The sequence below is a fragment of the Bos grunniens genome, chromosome 27 (assembly GCF_055505025.1).
Source record: "Bos grunniens cultivar Pamir isolate PY7600 chromosome 27, Bosgru_T2T1.0, whole genome shotgun sequence".
Taxonomy (NCBI): domain Eukaryota; kingdom Metazoa; phylum Chordata; class Mammalia; order Artiodactyla; family Bovidae; genus Bos; species Bos grunniens.
Window position 1 is genome coordinate 17632766 of NC_141191.1, and position 20874 is coordinate 17653639.

The window sequence follows — 20874 nt, forward strand, 5'->3', positions numbered from 1 at the left end:
TTGAGTTTTGGGTCTGTGGGTTTATCCAGTCAGCCCAAGGATAGGACTCAGATAAGGTTCTGGCTTCCTTTACGGGGACCGGAAGATCTATCATAGTGCCAGAGGCTGCATTCCGTAGGAAAGCCCACTGCATGGTGTATGGAAAGAATGTGGCTGCAAATGGACGCTTTCAGGCTCTGGTTCTACCATCTGTCACCTAGGCAAATGTTTTCACCTGCTGTGGCTGAGAAGGGCCCTTGGCTTGCCAAATAAAATTGTATTTGTGAATGGGGATCACTTGAAAGTATCTTGCTAAGGTCCTGTCTTTGCCATTCTCTCTAATTCTGGTTATTGTGATGAACCTCGTGTTCTAGGTAAATATTGGTGGTGCTTCTTTTACTGTAAGCATTCTTCCCTCTTCTGTGGCGATCGATAAGACTTTTTTTGGTAAAGCAGCAAAGCCACAGGGCTTTATTTCTAAATCTGGTTAACCAAACATCTGCCTCAACTCATCATCACAGAATAATGCACACTCGCACTGGTAATTTTCATTCCAGGTTCTGAAGTTAATCACAGTGATTCTGAACTCAGGAAGAAAATTAATGAAGATGCAGTGCGATTTGCTGGTCTCCTGTGAGACTGCACAAGTTTCTCTATTAAATAGCACTGTTAGTGTTAGGTTCCGTGGTTTGGAGATGAGTAGACCAATGCAAATCCTTGGCTGCTTGGGGTGGAGGCAGAGATGACGGCCATGCTCCCAACCTCATCTCCTTCATTCAGACCATGCTGGCCACACATTAGGAGCCAAATACGTATTCTGTGAGGGAGTAGGTGGGGAAATGAATGAAGTCAGCCCTCTGGTCTCTCCTTCTTCAGCTGTAGAATAAAAATGATTACATCTGTTTACCACTGATCATGTGAGAACTAGATAATATATGTAAAGTGTTGAGCAGAGGGGTACTGCATATGATGAGAATTGTGTGACTGGTAATTGCTGATCTTCCTACATGGAGATCATGTCTCTGATTCACAGAATTCATTTATTTCTTACTCTCCTATGTTTTCTCATGTGGTACATTGTAAGTTCTACCGATATTAAATAAGTATAGTCACGATAAAGCTGGTTTTAAGTCTGTATGCTTGAAAAATGAAAAGACTCTAAGATGTTTCATTGACTTTCTACCCAGTTCTCTCTGGGCCAGCTGAGCAAATCTCTACTCTTTCAGAGGACTGCCCTCTAAGTGACTAGAGGTAGGATGTTCTTCTGCCATTTCCTCTGTACTTCTAGTTTCTGAATAAGTAAAGAGCAGAGCTAGATGTTTAGTGCTGTCTCCATCTTCCTGGTCCTTACATTAAACTGATTCGAGGAGAACACCCCTCACATCAGGCCAGCTGATGGCCATAGGTCTGTAAGCACGTGGGTTACGAGTACTCAGGGTGCGTTAATCCTACGAAACCATCCAATCTAAAGCTTGCCCAGATCCCTAGTTTCCAGCCCATGAAATACAAGGAATAATACAGATCTTTGGTTTCCTGGAAAAGCACCCTATTACTCTTTCTCTTTTTCTACTTACTTAGTCTAATGATTCATATTCCAGGTGGTTCTGGCCCAATTTTAGAATTATCAAGATCTACATTGTAGGGAAAAAACCCCATCACATTTCATGTACAGTATAACTTATGTAATTTTTTTTTTAGGGAATGAGAAAAATCTAACATTCAATGCAGAATTTCTGGGTCCTTTAACATTAAGAGAAAATTTTAGTTTTTATCATTGGGTTGTATTGTAATATATTTATTTATTATTTAACTCCTTGTGTCACTAATTAATTTACATTTTTCAAAAACATTTCATGAATGGAAAAATACTCTCAAAACAATGATGTAAAATTGAAGATGCAGACCAACACAGTGTAATTCCAATTTTGGCTTTTAAAAAGGTCACTATGAAATTTTTTTTAAGAACAGGGGAATAATATCTCCAAATGTTCATTTCATCATCTCTCAGATGGGTTGGATTTTTGTAAAAGTCATCTCTCATTTTTGAGAAGCACGCCTTCTTCCACTCAGGGGGACACTTCAGGACAGCCAAGAAACTTTAACACGTCATATTTTAGCTCTTATGAACCTTCACAAATAAAGGCAACATATGTCTGTGATGAACTGTAATACAATATTAATGACTCAGCATTTCTGACAAGTAGTCCTTGAGCGAGTCCTTTTAAGTTCCTTTAAGAAAGGACAGAGATTCCTCTTGTGAACTGCTGCAGCCCAGGTTGCAGTAGGCACTTTACAGCTAGAATGCACAAATAATAGCTCAGCTCAGGGCCCTGCCCTTAGAAGTCACCGGCTGGAAGAGGTCCAGGCTTTAAATGCTGTCCCACTTTTGGACCTGGGCTCCCAGGCACCTGCTTGCCTGCTGGAACAGGTGAGCAAGTATCAACCATCTTGAAACCTGGAAGGGGCTTTATTCTGACTTAGCTGCAGCGTTCTACCCATATACCATCCTTATGGCTAAAATGTCGTATAGATATATTTTTTAATTGATGTTATCTGCTTAGTGGATATTTTTCCTATCAAAATCACTAAACAGGTTATTCCCTTCTGCTGCTGCTACTGCTGCTAAGTCACTTCAGTCGTGTCCGACTCTGTGCGACCCCATAGACGGCAGCCCACCAGGCTCCCCCGTCCCTGGGATTCTCCAGGCAAGAACACTGGAGTGGGCTGCCATTTCCTTCTCCGGTGCATGAAAGTGAAAAGTGAAAGTGAAGTCGCTCAGTCGTGTCCAACTCTTAGTGACCCCATGGACTGCAGCCTTCCAGGCTCCTCCATCTATGGGATTTTCCAGGCAAGAGTAGTGGAGTGGGGTGCCATTAAGCAACAAATGTTCACTCATTATTTTTTATTTTTTTTCTTATGTGCAAATATCTATATTCTTTAAAAGGCTGTTTTAAAAACCAAGTCCCTTTGGTTAATTTAAATCCTTCCTTGAGGCAGGGAGAGAAGAAAGGAAGAAATTATGACCTCACTGTAATGATGGATCAAGTATAAATTAAAAGTAGAAGCAGCAGTAAAATAAAACAAGATAACTTCATCTCTGATACATAGAACTTACTTGGATACACAGTTTCATCTGGACAGATTCAAATACAGACTCTCCATTACTGCCCTCCTAATATGGGAGGAGCTGGAACTCAGAATAGAACATTTCTCCAAATGGAAAACAGCTCAGATGGCTAATGCAAATGAGGAATTTCAGTTGGCTTTGGCCATAGCAGGATGCAAAATTACCGTCTCACAAATCACTTTCTCCTGTATCTGCGTATCAAAATATTTATAAAATGTCTTGCATAGTCATACCTAACTAAGCCTCTTGATATTTACCTTTTCAGTAGGATTCTCTTTGTCTTTACACAGAATGCAATGACTAAGCAGTGACTCTTAGAAAGGGGAAGGTCTCTCTCATTCTGCTCCTGTCTCTCTCTTCCCAAATATACTTTCAAATCACTGTGCAGAAAAAGGACTAAAAGTATCACACAGATTCTTATTTGTAGATCATGGATAATAAATTCCACAGCCTGATATCTATGCTCTGATATCTGATCTGCTTTCTTGAAAAATATGCACCTTTAAAACCCGATTTACAATAGAGGAAGTAAAAATTTTCCTTTTAGAAGTAATATGTGAGTAGAAAATGGAAAGTTCAATGGAGATGGGTGATCTTATAAATTGTCTGCATAGGAATAAGTAACTCCAGGGTACTCTGCAGCCCTCTAAATTCAGAACAATCAAGGAGACCCATGAAGTTTTAGGAAAACTCATTCCCTTGAAAGATAATCTCAATGTTGTGTGTGGATTGGAAGGGCATCAAAGTGTGACAGAAAGACTGTGAAAAAAGAATGATCTATTACATGGATGGTCCTAGTATTTTGGAAGATGTAAGTTGCGGGCTTAAGGTTCACTCAGACCAAAGCTCCTGAGTAATGGTGAGGTGATGAGTCCTCGGGGCTCTGTTCTCACTCAGGAATCACCTGGACCAGGTGGGCCTGTCCTGCCAGTGAGACACTGGACCACGGCCCTCTGTGCTCCCCGTGGAGTAGATCAGTTGCACAGATGTGCGAGGGGGTGAGTGCTGAGTCTGGGACTGAAGGGTCACCAGCTGGTGATCCACACTTGAAAGATACTTCTTGCTCGGACATGACCCATTGCCCAGCAGTGGTGATCCTAGGGTGAACTGGGTCCCCAAAACAATATGGTGAAGTCCTAATCCTGGTACCTACGCAAGTGACCTCACCTGGAAATAGGCTCTTTGCAGATGAGGATTAAGGACATAGTGGCTGGTGTCCTTATAATGACAGAGATTCAGAGAGAGACAGGCACACAAGAAAAAGGAACACCTCCATGTGACAGTAAGAGACTGGAGCGATGCTGCCATCGGCCAAGGGATGCCAAGCATTTCTGACCACCACCTGGAGCAAGCAAAAGGTCAAGAGGGGTTCTTCTCTAGAGCCTTTAGGGGCAGAGTGACCCTGCTGACCCTTGACATCCAGGGGTGGCATCTTGCTGTCCTGTCCACTCTTGGAGCCCAGTGGAAAGCCAGGGAAAGTTCACTGGTAGGTGGCTTGCGGGCCTTAGAAGTCCTGCTCCCAGGGGTGTGCACGGTGGTCAGGGCATTCCCGTGCGCTGTCGAGTGTCAGTGAGCAAGAGGCATCCTCTCGCTATAACAAGTAGGACCATGTGGGCATGCTGTAACTGAGAAGCAGCGAGACGGGAGATATTTAGGACAAGGATGGGGCCGATTGGAGAGGGAAATGGCACTATTCTGCCTGGAAAATCCCATGGACAGAGGAGCCTGGCAGGCTGTAGTCCGTGGGGTCGCAAAGTTGGACATGACTGAGCAACTAAGCACAAACACAAAGCACGTGGGGCCTGATTAGTTTCCTCTTTAGGACAAGGATGGGGCCTGATTATAGTTTGCTCACAGCATTCCTAAGATTCCTTGTCCCCCGCCCCCCGCCCCGGCCTCACCCCTACCCAGCACAATATCCTACTGAGAAATAAGGCAGGGTCAAGAATTCCCAGAACCATCACTCTGGCCTCCCCCTACCCCCCAACTTCCTCTGATTTCCCCACTGGCCTCCTTTACATCAATCAACTTAAACCAAGGGTATCTCTGAAGAATCCCAGCAGAAATTCTGCTGGGACACGAGAGGAATGAATATCAGGAGAGGGCGGAGCGGCCTCAAAGCCTTTGGTGCCCATCATTTTACTTCCTTCACTTCCCTGGGAAACCTTCTTGTTAAAATGCACACACAGACTTTCCTCCCGGCCTTGTCAGCCCCATGCCCGGGCAGCCGCAGTTCCCCATGAGCACAGCGTACCTTCTGAAGAAATGCACCCAGATCAGAATGGTATATGAGTCTGTCCTATTCTGGCTCTAGAAAAGAAACGTTACAATAAATAGGTGGGTGGGATCAGCTCGGTGATCATGAAAGCAATCAAAATAGCAATGAAATCAAGCTCAGGAAAGCTTAACTTTATCGTTGTATTGTGTATATGCTTCTTCGTTGACCAAGTTTGATACCTTGTTCTCGAGAAACAATAGGAAAGGAAATATTTGGGCCAACACCTGTAGTTATTTTTAGTTTGTGACACACCGCAGCTAGTCGCCAGAATTACGTAGAATAGGGTCGATCGGGGCTGTTTAACCCACGGGGGTCTCAGGTGGGGGTGAAGCAGGCAGTGTGACTTAGGCAGCCCTGAGTTGTTTTGCTGATCCATTTCCACGTTCCTCGCCCCATTTATTTAAAACGAACTTTCTCTAACAAAGCTTCATTACCACCGATGAGTATTTTAATAGAATGGAAGTATGCAGGATAGCAAAGACTATAGTGTCAACATATCTTGTATCCACCATTCCCATCTCCTCTTGGCTCTTCCAGTGTCTTTTCCAAATCTGCATGGAGCAGGATAGGAGAGGTGGGAGGCATAAAGGGTAGGAGGGAGGCAACCCCACTTCCTGCAGGATCCAGGCAGTTCTCTGGAATGTTCTCCCCCACCCCCACCCTCACTCACCACGTGCTTTGCTATCTGCCCTCCGCCCACAGCCAACTCATCCTGCGAGGAGACCCCATTATGTCCCCTCCTCAAAGGATCTCTCCTCAATTGATTCACCAGCTATCCACCCTTTCCTTACAATTCAAAATTTAAGTTGCCCAGATGCTTTTTTCAAATTGAAAATCACCTTTCTGGGTCTGTTCGCTGAATCGTGAAGGGGTACAGTAGTGTATCTGACCATTTAAGGCTCTGTGAGATGCTAACAAGTTGAACACACTCTCCTCTCAGTAAGTTCTATCTTAAGCAAGTTTATCTGTGTTTTTGAAACATAGGATTGACCCTGTGGGCAAGAATTTCAGACCAGCCAGGAAGCGAGGGTCATGAGAGGTAAGGAGCCACTTGGAGGCCAATGGGAACTTCTCAGGGGTCCTCCTATCTTGTCAGGAGGCATTGCCTAGTCGACCTATTTCTAGGGAAGGCCCTGATTTTCAGGTGAGAAGCAATACCTGTTTCTGCAGATAAATCAATCTGTCACAGTGATAAATACCCCCTTTTGACATTGTAGGAGATTTGTTTCAAATGAATCATAGTAAGCTGTTTTTTCCCTTCTAGGCAGAATACTATTTGCAGGCATCTGCAAATTTGGGAAGAAAGCTTGTTTCCAAAATGGAACCATTCTGACAAGGAAAAAGGCAAACTGCACACACAGACACACACACTCTCTCTCTCTCTCTCACACACACACACAGTCTCTCTGTCTCACACAGACAGTCTCTCTCTCACACACACAAACACACACATACTCACATGCAACCCTCCCCCCAAATCTAAGTCTTCATTTTGTTTAAGCTACCTGTTTATAAATAATATCTGATGAAACCTCATTAAAAATGCATCTGCTTTTGTGTTAAACTTAAGTTAAATTGCCATTCCTGGACTGTATCTTTAAAATATTTGTGTGTGTGTATGTGTGTAGTTTTGTCCTCTTCATCACTGATGTATCAAAATAAATGATTTACCTGCAGAAAACTAAAATCTTGTGGATTGCATGTGCCTTGATGAAGTTAATAGTTGCAGTAAACAAATTTCTTAGAAAATGTTCAGAATTTGATTTTTCATACAATCCTAATGTTGCTAAATTTCCAGCAATACAGTTATAGTATCTATTGCAGCCGATGTGTTCTGTGTTCAAGCTCTTTCCCAAAGCGTTTCTATTAATCCTTGCAAAAATGTGCAAGGCAGAGCCATGGTCAGGTGCCAAGTTACCCAGGCCTAGGTGGCGGGTCGGGAGCTGGGTCTCCCACACAAACAGGGCTTAGATGTACTCTGCTATGGCTGCATTAAAAGTGGCCCATTCTAACGGTCCCAAAGCATTTGCTCATCATGGCTTCTTGAGAGCTTGGGATACCAAGTCAATCAGGAACCATCTCAACAGTTGTGTCAGCCTCAGAACTCACCAGCTTTCGTGCAGGTGCTGTAGTGCAAGTCTGGGTTTGTACTGAACTAAAAGGGGAAGTACGCTTTGCATCAAAGGCAATTACAGCATATAGGTGTTATCATTTAGAAGTGAAGGCCAGCAGAATATACTGCCCCAAGTTATGCTGCTTTGGTATATTCATTATTTTGAGCTGTGGGCACTTGAAAAACAGCAAATGCAGGGAGAGGCTTTTTCTGAGTTCCCTTATCTGCCTAAAGACAGAAGCTCCAAAAGAACTCAATGGTCATGGATCCCCTCCAGGAGTTTCATCAACGAGGGAAGAGGGACTCGTCTTTGGAGACTAGGAATAACACCATACCACACACACATCGCCACAGACGATCACACCTCCTGTGCACTCTAAGGGCTCACTCATCTTCCGAAAAGTCATTTGCCCTCTCCTAAGAGACCTGCATCTTCCTCCCCTTTCCCTGCGAAGATGACAGTGAAGCCTTAATTCTAAGCCACCCTGGGGAGCTCTCATTTTTCCCTGTGTACCTCCCTGTATACAAAGCATACAGGTTAATAAATGTGCTTGTTTTTCTCTTGTTAATCTGTCTTCTGTTAATATTACAGGAGCCATAGCTAAGAACTCAGGATAGAGGGGAGGATAGAGGGGAAGTTATGTTCCTCCCCTACAAAAGTCCTCCCTTGTCTGCAAGCGCCCTGGGATCATTAAGGTCAATGTAGAAGTCTGTGCATGAAGGAACTGGGTACTCTGGTGGTCACTGAGCAGACCTGGGACCCAGGAGGAATAGGGAGGTATGGTGAGCTTTAAGGAGAGCTTGAAGGCGATGACATTCAGTCATCACAGCACTCAGCTCTGTCTGGGTACTTTAACACAAACTCGGAGGATGAGGCTTCAGACAAAATGCCTTTTGCAAAGGAGCTAAGGCTGCCTGGTCACAGCTCAGGGTTTGTACTGTGGGTGACCCTCAGCCCCGAAGAGTTTCCAGGTATTCCCGGGTGTCCTCTTCAGCCCAGGGCCCCTCTGATGCAACCCACTCAACCGAAGGGTCCTCCAGGACAGGGCTTAACACCCGTTCAGAGATAGGTCATCCCACACAGTGGCCACTCTCAGCGGTGACTAGCAATCAGGAACGGAGCCCATAGTGAGGTTAACTGGAGGGTTCCCCAACAAGAAAGCCTGATCCATTTGACCTGAGAGTACAAGCTTACCTGGCTGTCCTGTAATTTCTCCCTTGGCCCCTATCACTAACGTATTCACTTCAAGTCACAAGTTGAGTAAAGCACCATAAGGATGTCTGAGTCCTGGGTTGCCCTTCGCAACGCCTATGAATCTGAGCTTCTCCCCTCATTTACTGAAGAACAGGAGCCAGGGTAAGAACGGTCAGTGTTCATTGCTATTGAGATTGCCCACAATTTCTCCCTTTTTAGCAATTATTTAAGGGCTTTCAAAGTGCTGCTTCTTTCACTATGTTTCAGGGTGAGCTATAAGGAGAGGTTGATTTTCCAATGATGGATTGGACTTTGCATTTACAAGTAGAATTTCCACAGCTTTCAGGTCTCAGGATGGGGGCTTAAAGAGGTAGGGCAGGAAGAGCGGTAGCTGTCCAGCCCGACCGCGGCTGACACCTGCCAAGCCCGGGAGGAGGGGGAGGAGGGGGAGGACTGAGGGATTGTCCTGCACCTGTGTCTGCCCTTCCCATGATCAGGACCAAGACTTTGCTCCTTTACAACCTGTGTCTCCCCTTGAATGGCCCTACCATTTAGGGGGACCCGTGCTGACAGTAAGGTGCAACTCAAAAGAAATGTGGGTTTCTTAAGGGAGGATGGAAAGGAACTCTATCATTAAAACAAACAAACAATGTTAAAACATTGTGTGTTCAAAGATTAGATGGCCTGTAAGACCCTTGACAGTGTGAGGGTTCTGATTCTTGGGTGGGAAGGCGAGGAGCTTCTGGTTATCTCCCCAGCCTCAGGGAAAGAAAGTAGGGCATCTTTGTGAGCATTTATGTTTTACATCGTGGGAGGAATTAAAGGACTCTCCCACAGAGAAAGCCAAATCTCCCCCCAATCAGGTTCTGTCTGCTGCCTACCTCTTGTTGACCTCTGAGGTACTGTGGAAAAAAAATTAATAATACAGTGAATTTTCCTTTCAATAAACAAACCTTTCCACTCTCCACTCAGCGAACAGAAACACCCTTTGTTGACTCCAGATACAAGACCAGAAGAGCTAGTTTGCTCGCCACTTAATCTATCTCATTGAAACTGCTTCAGGGAATATAACACACTAGGGGACAAAAAAAAAAAAAAAAGGAGATGTGAGCTCCATGCTCTATTCACCAGCTTCTGCTTGCACATCTGATCCAGTCAGGGCAGCTTGTTGGTGAGCAGCACACACAGAGACTCCGCGGATCCGGGAAGAACACGTGATCCACGTTTGCAGTAATTTTTGTATAAAAGATTGTGCTGTTAACCTCCGGGGGTCATTCTCGTATTTTCTGAGAAATTGGCTGCTTTGGCTTCTTCCTCAGAATGCCGTGTGTCTCATTCAGCGGGGGCAGGACAAACGACAGCTTAGGCATTCCAGCAAGCGCTGAGTTAATGTGATTAACCCCCATCAAGATAGGGGACGTGATGGGACTCAGAAGGCCGTCCCCATCGAGGCTTTTCCTTCTCCCCGACCAGAAAAGCAAAACATGCTGTGTGGTTTTGCAACTGGTCAAATTGGGAAATATTTTTAAGCTTTCTGCTTTGCCAAGTGCTTCAGAAGAAAAAAAAAAAAAAGTTTTTTCTCTCTCTTTCCTGCCAAAACAAGTTCCCCCTTAAATATTTTTTCCCATATCTGGCTACATGTCCAGGATTTCTTCTTTTCTAAGAATAAATAATTTTTCTGGAGTATAAAAATGCCACTTGCTTTATCAGATTAAATGTCTCTTTATATAGAAAAAGCATTTAAAACATTTCATCCGTGGGTCTGGGGAAGGATCCTTGCTTAATGTGATTTTGTTAAATTAATTTTGATTAAATATTTGGTCTCTGAATTCTTTTTGTGATCCTCACTGGAATGTTCAGGCTTGTTTTGTAACACTTTCCATACTACTTTTTCTCTCACTGCCCTCATATGATTCCCTTTTACTAGAGAGTATTAAACATGAATTAATTTCTGTATTTGACCAAAATAAATACCTTGGAAATGATACCAATGCAAGGGAACCCTCTGGGTTCCATTCTCTATTTGCATACTTAGCTGAAGTTAAAAGGGTTCAAGCTGTCAGGGTTTTAAGAACTCCAGCGTTAAAAAAGTGTGAACGTGCAAATTAACTGTCAAGTTTAATACAAAGTGGACAATGTAGCCCAGAGCTGACTTGTTTCCCTTCCTGGGGTCCTACAGATCTTGCTGTTAGGTAGAGCACAGACACACAGGAACACTGAAAAATAGCAGTTCACGTGGGTTGGTTGGGTGTTTTCGTTTTTTACCAGCTGAAAATGTCAATAACATTCACAAAACCAAAAAGCTGAATAGAGTTAGAGTCGAGAATACAGGCCAAAAGAAAAACAGGCTTGAAAAAGCAAAAATAGCTATATACCTGAAATGTGATAAATATGCATATAGAAATAAAGAGCATTAGCTCTCATAAAACCACAAACGACCTGGTGAAATACACTACAGATTTAAAGCTTTATATTGGGCAACAAATACAGTCATTTATTATTGACATTTAATGAATCATTCTACGTAAATCTAGTGTAAGCCAAAAGCATTCTAAGTTTATATATAATGCTATTACTAGTTAGCTAGTTAATGTTTAAAATCTCTTTATGTTTGTTAGTGTGTGAGGGTGTGTGGAGTGTTTAGTATGGGGAAAGTGGCTTATGGTCCTTTATAAATGGTTATCTTTAAATTTCCTGGTTTGCAAATCTTTATCACTCTTCGTAGAGAAGTCTAAAAATGCAAGCTTATTCTATTTGGAGAGCATATAAAGATGAGAATATGCAAGCATTTCAGAGACAGCACATGACAGTGTGATTCTGAAATGTCACAAAGCTGCCTCAGAATAAACTAAGATTCTCTCAGAAGTTAATGACATACTACGAAACTGGAGGTTGCCGCAAATTCTTTTGCTCATCTTCAAACCCACTGTCATCCTGCCACCAATGGTACCAAATAAAACCCCCATCCCTCTTCCATCTTATCACATGGCCCTTTGCCCCTCATGTGTGGGGAAGTAGATATTTACATTTTGAAAATACCAGGCATCTCAAAACACTTACGTTTTGTTGAACTGAGTCTCCCATGGTAAAGGATAAAAGCTAACTCAGCAAGCCTGCTTCCCAGGAGGGGCAGACCAGCATGGTGATGCGCCTGAGCCAGAAAGAATACCCTTCATCTGCTGCAGCCGGTTTAGTATCAGTGCTATAAAAAATAGATGATGGAAAACGGAGCCTTGGACAGAAATACAAGTCTGCCGTGGGTGTCTTCTACGGGACTGGAGCAGAGCAAAGTGCCGGTCTCGCCTGTACATTGAACCTGGACTTGGCCTGCATTGGCCAGCAGCCACACGTGCGCAGGATACTCATCAGGGCACCAATGATGCGGGCTCAGCAATGCTGCTTCATTTACATAAGTGACGGAGAGCAAGCATGGGTGAGGAATCCGCAGGCACAGAGGCTCCAGCCTATGGAGTATCACTAGGGCGGACAGGCCACGTTATCTGTGCTGCTTGGATCTTCCTCTTTGCTTGTACGAAAAGATGATTTCAAACCCAAGAGTGATCTGTGGCTTTGGCATTAAGGAAAGCTGGCAGGCAGTGAAACGAAGGCTTGAAGGTCAACTTGTCTGCACTGTGACATGGAGTGATGCTAAGAGGCCAGAAATGCCAAAGAAGCACCTCAGACCGGTTCCCACTGTGTGTACTGGTCCCTTGGCAAAAAGAATTAGAACCCAAAAGTTCGTAGGGAAAATCTAACTAAAAACTGCCAAGTTAGGACCTGTGGTCCATGCCTTGCCTGAATATGGACAAGGTCTATGAGTATAAGACATGAAAGAGAAATGTCGGCTGAAGACTTGATATAAAGAGAGGACGAGAGGAGTCATGAAGGAGAAAGAAGAGGGGAACAGAGAGAAGTTCATGATGAATAGTACCTTTCATTTCTCCAGCCCAGTCACTGCTTCAGAGCCAGGGTCAGGCCCCCGACCTCCCCTCCTCCTTACTTCATTACGACTCTTGCTTTTGTGGCCCCAGTTGGACACTGTGCTAGACTCTACACAAAGCAAACTAAAAATACATTTTTTGTTTTTTTTATCTGCTTTATCTCTGGTCCTTCATGTTGGACTAACCCAGCCACAAATCATACAGTGGCCAGCGGACGAGAGCGAACTTGAACGCCTGACTTTCAAGGTAGTTATTAAGATGCTCACCGCCTCCCACCCCACCCGCCCTCCGCCTGACCCTGGTTGGTACTGGCTCCTCTCGTCTCCTGCATCTCAGAATCCTTCCGGTTTGATGCAGCCTCGAGTCCCCCCGCGGTTGGCAGCCCTTCCCAACGCCCCCACATGCCTTTCTCAGAAATAGGTATCTCAGCTCCCTCGCATTCTTCCTGACTGAACTCGCCCCACTGACTTCTTAATTCTGCTCATTCTTGGTGAAGAAAATAGTTTCTAGTTCTTGAGGATGCGTTCCTGGCTCCAGGAGTTTAGCTGTGGGATTCAGACAACCCTTCAGAATCCTATCTTTCAAGCCTGCCAGCTGGCACTTTAGGACGACTCAGTACCTAAAGCAAGCAGTGAATAAAAATACAACAAAACCCACCTTGTGTGAAGGTGATACCTGTACGCATCAGAAGCACGGTCTGTGGGGACAGACTGCCCGGCTCCGTGTCTTGTTCTCACCATTGACTGGCCACTTTTCATGTCGCAAAATGGGACTAATCATAGGACCCACTTCATAGGCTGCTCTTTCACTCTTTCATCCATTTGTTCATTCCTTCAGCAAAAATTTACAGAGTACTTACTACCCCTGCCCCCAGGCAAAAGGAATTCAGATAAGAGTCCTGCCCTCTTGGAGTTTATATCCCAGGGCACTTTACTTCCAGGATTGAATAAAAGAATCCACCAGAATGGTTCACCGCTGTGTCTTTGACGTAGGAAATACACAAGAGTTGTTAGCTATTATTATAACAGTAAACTTATAGCCAAAGTTTAAAATTAGAAGTGAAGATGTATCCGCTATGGTAAAAAGGACAGAAAATATAGGGAGGTCAGGAAAGAGAAATAGTTGCTAAAATCATGCATGAATTTGGTATTAAGTGACTCAATGTTTCCTAACCCATGAGCTGTGCTACTGGATGGGCGTTACACAGCTGGAAAGGTGTATTTATAAAGCTCTGCAGGGTCGCAGACTGAGTCGGACATGACTGAAGCGACTTAGTGTGCATGCACACCTGTGTGCTCACAGTCTGACCCCATTCCCAGCCACACAGCTTGTGGCATGTATCAACACCCCCCACCCCAAATCTAAAGGGCCCCAGGGAGAATGGTGACAAATAGCCCTGAGTCCTTGGGACACAGTTGGTACCAGCTCCAGCTTCCTGAGGAGGCATCTCTTTTACCCCCATCTACAAAACACCCCAGATCTGAACCTCACATCTCAAGATCAGACAGTGGGTAAGATGGAGCTTTGGTGCTGTTACTCTTTAAGTTGATACACACTCCTTTTTAAGTGTATCTTTGTATTTTTATGATCATGCTCACATTACTTTTTTGGAAGCATCCTCGTGAGCAGGCTTGTTTTATAATCTGCTGCTTAGAGGGAACTTTCGATGTCATTTGACCTCTCTAAATTTCAGCACAGTGGGAAAGCCTAGAGTGGTGAACTCGCTGTGTCTTGTGAACCCACTGGATCCCAGATATTGATGCGGACTTTGCACCGGCGGCTCACCTTGCTCCTTGCCTGGTACCTAGGAGGCTGAACACCAGGACTGGTAAAACCAGACTGTGAGGCTTGTAATTATTTCTTCCCCATCATCCTTTGGTCCTCAGGATGAAGTGAGGACATGGAGCTAAAAAGTGTGAGGTGCAATGATTTATTGCCTCCTTGCAGGATGTACCCCCAGTAGCTGAGAGCTCTTGTTTCTTCGCTTCATTAGCTACTCAATTACCCTTCCTTCCCTTCTCCCACTCCTGGAAGTTCAGAGAGGCTTCAGATATCAAATGGGTGGTGGGAGAGGCAAACTTAAGATTCTTGGTGTCATTTCTCTTCCCTCTCCTAATTCTTCTTCCTCTTCCTCTCTTCCTCCTGTTCCTCCTCACCTTCTCCTTTTTGTTTTATTTTTCTGTCTCCCACTTTCTCTTCCTATAAGTTCACATGGCTGGATGCTATTGTAACTATATAGTTACACTATGATCAGTGCAGGTGATTTCAAAACAAATAGCCTCTCCTATAAGTTCCTTCATTCCTGTGGGATTTGGGAACACAGTAGTTCCATAAAGCCTTTCCAAGGCTCCCCAGAATACTTGGTGAATATGGAATCCACTTTCTTGTACCAATCAATGTATTAACCTACCTAGAGTATTCGCTGTGATATTTAGTAGAATACGTGCTTAATAGTTGGTGAGAATTTAAATTTAAATATTATTTTCATAGATAAAGAACAAAGTAGCAACAGACAAATAGCATTTCTCTTCCTGGTTCTCTTTAGATGGTACATTTTTATTTTTAAACATATACTGCCCCCACCACCTACCAGCCACACACATTTTGAAGATACCAACTTAGGCGCCTATGATGAAAGACTGTTTCATTGATCTCTTGGGTTTCTGTCCCCTGGCCACAACTCTGCCATTTTGGCCTTCCTGAAAAGTGGGGCAGCCCCAGCTGTCCCAAATAAGTCTTCCTGGTCATATTTTTAGTTGTCTCCACTCATCAGCAAGACTTCAACCCTGTCTTTCTACATTAAAAGCTATGGAAAAGATAGCAGAGGGAGAAATCACAGAAGGAAGAACAAAATGACAGACACTTGGGGGAGAAACAGCAAGTGACTTTTCATCAGGGTCGCCTTTAGGTAAGATTTATAGGTGAGAATGTTTTCTCTACGCTTAAGTGACTTGAAAGGTTATAGAAAGATGATTCCCCTGGTGACATAATTCAAATACATTTTGTTGTTTCTGCAAAGTCTGCCACTGACATCACCGTAAAGTCAGGTTTTGGGGGTTTATTTTTGAGAAATGGGATGGATTTCTCCGGATCCACATGGTCTCTTTTACCTCATCCAAGTTACTTAAGTGAGAATGGAGGCTGTGTTTGAACGGCGGGATCAACCATGACAAGCTGTGACAAGCTGAGTTCATCCTAGACTGATGCACAGTTAGGAATGCCCGGTAAATGTCCCTGTGTGGGGAGATTTTCTTTCCTCATCAACCAGACTGTCTCCTAAACTAGTTGCAGCCTGTAGGCTTTAAGCGGTAAGTAAGGGATGCACATTTTCCTTGATGCAATAATTTGAACTTACTGCATATGTCTGGTTGTGAGTGCAAACAGGCTTTTGATGATCTGTGTGATAGGAGAGGCCTGGAGGCTGGTAGTTAATGGGCTCTGTGTTCAGGATGGCCTGACTTCTCCCGATAAGAGCCCCACAGTATCGAAACCATTCTGTCCTCTCTTAGGGACAGCCAGAGGTAGCAGGTTGTGCCATCACTGGGTCCCTTCCTGGGCCCCAGACAGTGAGTTAGACTCAGAGGCAATCAGGGCAATGGTGTCCCCTTGTCCTCTCCCAGCATGCACTGCTCCCAGTCTGGAGGAGGAAGATGTGGTCTCTGCTGCTACCTCCTGGACCTGGGATTCTTACACGTCTCCCCAGGTTTGGTCTAAGATGCTGTAAGAGCTGGTTACAAAGCTGTCTTCCATTCAAGGCACATTTTGTGAATTTTGGGGTGGTCTGCTCTGAGGTAGAGAGGGCTGTTCTTGGTGATACTGTGTAACTGGGAAATTAGCGTTAACCCTACAAACATCTGATGGGCTTCCCCAATGGCTCAGTGAGTAAAGAGATGCAGGAGACGCAGGAGACATGGGTTAGGAAGATTCCTGGGTCAGGAAGATCCCCTGGAGTAGGAAATGGCAACCCACTCCAGTATTCCTGCCTGATTCCCATGGAATCCAGAATCCCGTGGAATCCAGAATCCAGAATCCCATGGACAGAGGAACCTGGTGGGCTACAGTCCATGGGGTCGCATAGAGTCGGACAAAACTGAGCAACTAGCACTTTCTTCACTTTCTTTCACCCTCCACAGCCAGTCCAGGGTATCAAGGGAGGGCCCGGGGCCATTTTAAGGAGCTAATAATGGATAGGAGAGATTAATCATGGGCTTTGTGTCTGTAGTTTTGATATTAGTGACATTTGAAGCATAAAGTTGATTTGTTCACCACCTCAAAGTAATCTCTGATGCTTTTGTTACAGATTTTAGATGTTTAGATTTTGTTACTGAGTTTATCAGTTTTTTTTTTTTTTGGTAATCCAAGTAACATATTGAAAAATGATAGCCAAACCTGGCTTATTATTAGAGCCGGTTCACCTTTTACCTTTGGCAACTATAGGATTTCCTTGGGCTGTTTCTGGAGCCTAATTTATTGATGAGCTCCAGTGCTCCACTGCAAGAAGCAGCAACTTTCCACTGGCAAAAATGAGGGGCTCCACCCTTTGGAACAGAACCTGAGGAAGAATGAGAGAGAATTCCAAGCTAGGATGGTGTTATTTTCTCAGAGGGGAGCAGATAAAGACCAAAAAGATGTTTGGAAATACAGCTCTGCTTGCTATGGTTATGTTTTTTTTTTTTAATGCATATTTAGGAAACTTTGAGTAAGGCTCTTTTAATAAAAACTGGTCCTTGATAAAGCCATGGAATTCCACAGCTACCAGTAGGGATCAGCCACCATTGCATTAGTCAGCCTCCTGGTGGTGCTGAGGAGACTGAAGTGCCCAGCCTCCCTGGAAGCAGAAGTTGCTTCTGACCATCTGGGAAGGAGAGGAACACTGAAACAATGTAAGTCACTGTTGCAAAAACCCGTGCCTTATGGGAGTGACCCTAGCACCACAGTCAGGAGGCAAGATGGCATGGTGTTGCCAAGAGCAAACAGCTCCGGGAATTGGCCCTGCTCTGAGCCACCCCCCCAGGACGGCCAGACTGTCAGAGGAGATTTAATTACTTTGAGTTTCCTGCCTTGTTGATACCCCACCGAGAGTCAAGCCTTGTGGGAGATAGAGACAGAGCCCTCATGTTGTCTTAAGTAACAACAAAAAAGAAAGAAAAAAAACACATTTTTTTTTCCACCTGAAATCTTAGTAGGATTGGATATCAGAACTAATTAGATACCAACTAATTAACACGTGGACCTCTGATTCCTGGCCATTTGGGGTCAGAATTACAGAGACAACTGTGTGAAGCTGTATAACCTCAGAGTAAACAGACTTTCAGGCCAGCGAAATTTTAGGTAGGGAAGAAACTATACAGATGAGTTAGTTAATGTATGTGTTGATGGATGAGGAAATAATTTTGGAGATGTTGCAAAGGCCAAAGCAGAATGGGCCAGAGTGGACTCGTTTGCCAGGAGTTTACAGATCTAATGGAGGACTTTGTGTTGCCCGTGTAGACAAAACAAATACAAAATAGAGATAAGAGCCTTTGATGCAACCTCAAAAAGAAACTGCATGCCTACCGAGTGTATGCCCATTAAACTCCTTATAAACCAAAAATTAGAAGCTGTTCTTTGGGGAACTGTTGCTCACCTGCAGCCCTAACTGGGTTCTGTGGCTTAATTTTCTATCTGGTGGGGCTGGTTGCTAAGTGTATTCACTGGGGAAATAGTAAGCTGTTCAAATGTAACCATTTATATGGCTACTTGCAAATACCTTTTTACCTCTCTACTAATATGGAGAGATTCCCTGCTGTCGTGGGCTGATCTGGGTGCTGGAATGTGACACAAAGCAGGTTTGAATCCCGGCTCTGTAACTCACTAGCCCAGGGACTTTGAAAAAGTTAACACTTCTGAAGCTCTTCCCAATGTGTAAATGAAAATGATCATACAAAGCATCATTTTAAGGGTCAACGATATGTACAAGTTATAAAATCCAGCTTCATTTCATTATCATCAAACCAGGGGTCTAAATTTCTTCATCATCCCAGCAATACTGTCTCTTTCCCACTGGAAAATATCAAGAATATAGACAGCATCTGTATTCAGAACCCACACACCTGCAATCACATATTTGAAAAGAATTTAAGCAACAATTCATTGTGGTTAGACTTTTATACATTGACTGAGAGACTTTTAAAAGAATATATTCAGTTTCATCACCATTTTAAAAGAATAAACTGAAAATATTTCCATCAAAATCATGCCAATGGAAAGCAACGATATTCTGAGCTTAGTCCTTTACAGAAAGAATTCAGATGTAAAGAGTAGAAAATTGCCTTAAAGAAAAAAATTGAAAGAACTGACAACTTAATTAAACTCAGCTGCTGGTCCCACTTTATATTTGTCTTTCCAAACTGCTAATGAATTCTGACCCATTTAGTTATGAAAAAATGTATATCCTGAAGAATCTGTAACCCTTTTGAGGTAATTAATGTATATCTATTAGACAAAATGCATGTCTGTTATTCATAATATTTGATCTTTAAATTGGCATTAATATGCTACATTTAGACTAGTGGGGGAAACCCCAGCCAAATTATATAAAGCAGCTGCTGAGATGAAACACATTCCATAAAGGGGGACCCAGTCTCAGAACCAGTTAACACAGTCATGAATACTTTACGGGTTCTACAGCACATTAGCCACAAACAATTTCCATCCTAGGAAATACACTCAGTGTAGCTATTGGTGCATAATAAATGTTTGATCCTAATGAGACCTAATGAGTGAATTTTAACTCTGTATCCACTATGCTTTGTAGGACACTGACCCACGAATACCAATGTAAGGTTTTAGGGGAGTGGATATAGAACCATGGCCGTTTAAACACCAGCACTATCCTTCACTTTCCTAAGTCATTTAATGATGATGAAAAACTGTCTGGAAGTCTTTTTTTAAAAAAATAAGTTTTGGTAAAAAACACATCAGGGAACTATAATTTGTATAAAGATTCAATAAGATCTACTACTTTATAATAGGAAAATCTTAAATTCCCTTTGTTTAACTTATTTTAATACATTGAGGAGTTCAAGGTAAAATATGCCTCCTAAAAATCCAATCTGGAAAATGTCAATTTGGGTACTAATTTGGATTGACAGGTTCAAATCTGTTTTTAAAGATTATTCATAAAAATACTCTTTTCAGATAAAGTAGAAAGAATAACAGTTTCATTTGGGGGAATTAAAAAATTTATATCTTGTGGATTTTTCCTTGTGTTAGAATAACTCTTATCCTCCTAGAAAGCAGAAATATTTAATGAGCATGTCTAAAAGACATATATGTAACTTACATACTTTCAAATGAAATAAAAAAGTTAAATTCAATGATTTTTTAAAAATTCTTTTAAAATCATAGTACCATTGGATTTGAGTTTCTGAAATTATTCATGTATCTTTTAATAATACAACAATTCAGAAATATATCTTCATATGTAATCATAAAGTCTTTTAGGCTATGTTGACATATTTCACTATGGATTCATGTAGCTATATAGTGTCACCAACTGTGTAAGGTTGGCCAGTGTCTGTAATTGACAAGCCCTGCGTTTTAGTGGCTTAACACAGGAGATTAAATATCCAGTGCAGGTCAGTGGAGGGTGGGAGAGGGAGTGGGAAGGGCAGGTGTCTGTTCCACCCAGTCATTTAGGAACAGGCCTGGTCAGTTATCATGCCCAGACTACACTCTTGACCATGTGAGCAATCATGCTCCTTTCTTTCTGGAAAGAGAAGTCCTGTCCAGTTCAGGGAAAGATCTGATTAGTGTCCCCTGCACCTTTGTCCTAAGAGGGGGAAGAGTCACTGTCGCTGGAATGTGACTCTTGATTCTGCCGTTCATTTGTCATTGGTGTTTTTCAGTTGCTAAGTCACGCGCAACTCTTTTGTGACCCCATGGACTTCAGCTTGCTAGGCTCCTCTGTCCACGGAGTTTTCCAGGCAAGATTTTAACTGGCAGACATTAGCAGAGGAGATAAAACGACGAAAATTGTCATAGAACTTGGAAGTAGCACCAAGTCTTAAAAACTGGATTTGACTACCAAGAGGGGCTAAAGCATTCATTAGCTTGGATCACAATGGCTAAAGGTCTCACGTGGACCTTCTTGTCACTCATTAAACATCACTGCATAGAACATACCCTCAGTAGCTCACTGAGGCCATTGAGGCCAAAATCTTTGATTTGTTTATCTCACTGATCCTGATTTCATACCCA

The 20874-nt window shown here is 43.2% G+C and overlaps 1 protein-coding gene across 32 annotated transcripts in view; it reads right to left on the minus strand.

Annotated features, from left to right (window-relative positions):
• Positions 1 to 20874, minus strand: part of SORBS2 (sorbin and SH3 domain containing 2) — a 217479-nt gene that overhangs the window by 144722 nt on the left and 51883 nt on the right. For 5 of the 32 annotated variants that reach the window (XM_086380107.1, XM_086380104.1, XM_086380094.1 and 2 more), the window contains exon 1: positions 5361 to 5411. The exons of 17 other annotated variants lie outside the window; for them this stretch is intronic. The gene's annotated coding sequence lies outside the window, so the exon portion shown is untranslated. Of the gene's footprint in view, positions 1 to 5360; positions 5417 to 17055; positions 17186 to 20874 lie in introns of those variants that run through there. 10 more of the 32 variants (XM_086380097.1, XM_086380077.1, XM_086380090.1 and 7 more) reach the window with 4 other exon arrangements.